We start from the raw sequence: 2,428 nt of genomic DNA on the forward strand, positions 1-2,428 counted from the left end.
GCGCTGGAAGTCCGCGAAATGCAACCGGAGAAGAAAGTCTGAATGTGGCAACTGATGAACTGAAAATTGTCGGCGGCAAATGGTTAACCAAATGGGTTGAAGGTGGCAAACCATTAACCGAAAACTCTGGCAAATGGTTAACCGGCGTGTTAAGATGGTATCTTTAATAAAAGACGGAAATGACGAAGCCAACATAGCCAAACGAAGGCGGGGACGTTAGTGTGGCAGAAGGGCATGTCTTTAAGCCGTCGGGCGAATGTCCCTGCCAGTTGGAATCTTTTCGGGAAAAAGGGTGAAAAAATCGGAAAGGCCTAGCCGTCCGCCGTGGGGTGCGTTCGCTCGGGCTCGGCCAGCCGCGTCGATGGGTGCCGGAACGGTGCGGCTGCGCTCCGGGAGTGCGGAGATACGGCCTGTCAAGTTTCGTCCCGGAAGTCTGGATGGAGCTAAATCCGAAGCCGTTTGCGGGAAATTAGTTCCAGGGCTCGGCGACCGAAGTCAAATCCGTCCCGCCAACTTGACACTTGTCATTTCTGTCCTTGGGGGTTGGCGGGGTACCTGCACAGAGGTAGGAGGTGGCTGATCGAGAATTGGTGAGTTTTCCAAAGTCACGTCTCGAGCCTCCAGGTCTGCAGAGACCGACCAGGGCTGCCGCCCAACCGACTATTCACCCTTTTTGGGCGGGAATTTTTTCCATTTTTGTCCATTTTTCGGGTTTTTGGTCGGGCTTCAAAAACGGCAGCCCGAGGCCTGGCAGAGGCCGGGGCATGTCCCCGGTCGCGCCAGGCGGCTCGCGCGACCCGATTAGGCCCCGAAAGGAGTCGGGAAATCGGCAGACCTGCCCGAGTTCAGCCCGGGGGAGGCGGGGGGCAGGTCGGTTCGGCTCAAATCATTAACCAAAGCCGAGACTTGGTCTCGCTGGCGCAACCGAAGTGCCAGGCTGGATAACTCATTAACCAGAAGGCGGCTGGAGGCAGGCAGGGCTGATGGCTGAGGCCGGGTGGAGGCCACCCGCGGCCGGGAAAGTCAAAAGTCCCGTTGTGTGGAAGTCTATGAGGTCAGATTCGGCCGCCTTACCGGGCCTGCGGTTGATGGTTTCCCGCTTGGGCAAGCGAGTCGGCCCGGCAAAGTGGCCACTTGCATTTTCTGGCAAGTGTCTGCGAACAACGTTAATGAGTTGAACCTCGGCAATTGTCGGAAGTCCCGATGAAGAAATGAAAATGCCCCTTTTGCGGGGATTTGGATGCTCATGGCCGGCAGCAGGTGGCCCGACGCCCCGCCAACTTGACACTTGTCATTTCTGTCCTTGGGGGTTGGCGGGGTATCTGCACAGAGGTAGGAGGTGGCAGAATCGAGACTTGGTGAGTTTTCCAAACAAACGTCTCGAGCCTCCAGGTCTGCAGAGACCGACCAGGGCTGCCGCCCAACCGACTATTCACCCTTTTTGGGCGGGAATTTATTCCCTTTTTGCCCATTTTTCGGGTTTTTGGTCGGGCTTCAAAAGCGGCTGCCCGAGGCCTGGCAGAGGCCGGGGCATGGTCCCCGATCGCGCCAGGCGGCTCGCGCGACGCGATTAGGCCCCGAAAGGAGTCGGGAAATCGGCAGACCTGCCCGAGTTCAGCCCGCGGGGGCGGGGGGCAGGTCGGTTCGGCTCAAATCATTAACCAAAGCCGAGACTTGGTCTCGCTGGCGCAACCGAAGTGCCAGGCTGGATAACTCATTAACCAGAAGGCGGCTGGAGGCAGGCAGGGCTGATGGCTGAGGCCGGGTGGAGGCCACCCGCGGCCGGGAAAGTCAAAAGTCCCGTTGTGTGGAAGTCTATGAGGTCAGATTCGGCCGCCTTACCGGGCCTTCGGTTGATGGTTTCCCGCTTGGGCAAGCGAGTCGGCCCGGCAAAGTGGCCACTTGCATTTTCTGGCAAGTGTCTGCGAACAACGTTAATGAGTTGAACCTCGGCAATTGTCGGAAGTCCCGATGAAGAAATGAAAATGCCCCTTTTGCGGGGATTTGGATGCTCATGGCCGGCAGCAGGTGGCCCGACGCCCCGCCAACTTGACACTTGTCATTTCTGTCCTTGGGGGTTGGCGGGGTATCTGCACAGAGGTAGGAGGTGGCAGAATCGAGACTTGGTGAGTTTTCCAAACAAACGTCTCGAGCCTCCAGGTCTGCAGAGACCGACCAGGGCTGCCGCCCAACCGACTATTCACCCTTTTTGGGCGGGAATTTATTCCCTTTTTGCCCATTTTTCGGGTTTTTGGTCGGGCTTCAAAAGCGGCTGCCCGAGGCCTGGCAGAGGCCGGGGCATGGGCCCCGATCGCGCCAGGCGGCTCGCGCGACCCGATTAGGCCCCGAAAGGAGTCGGGAAATCGGCAGACCTGCCCGAGTTCAGCCCGCGGTGGCGGGGGGCAGGTCGGTTCGGCTCAAATCATTA

This window comes from Pristiophorus japonicus, unplaced genomic scaffold, assembly GCF_044704955.1.
Source record: "Pristiophorus japonicus isolate sPriJap1 unplaced genomic scaffold, sPriJap1.hap1 HAP1_SCAFFOLD_3629, whole genome shotgun sequence".
NCBI lineage: Eukaryota > Metazoa > Chordata > Chondrichthyes > Pristiophoridae > Pristiophorus > Pristiophorus japonicus.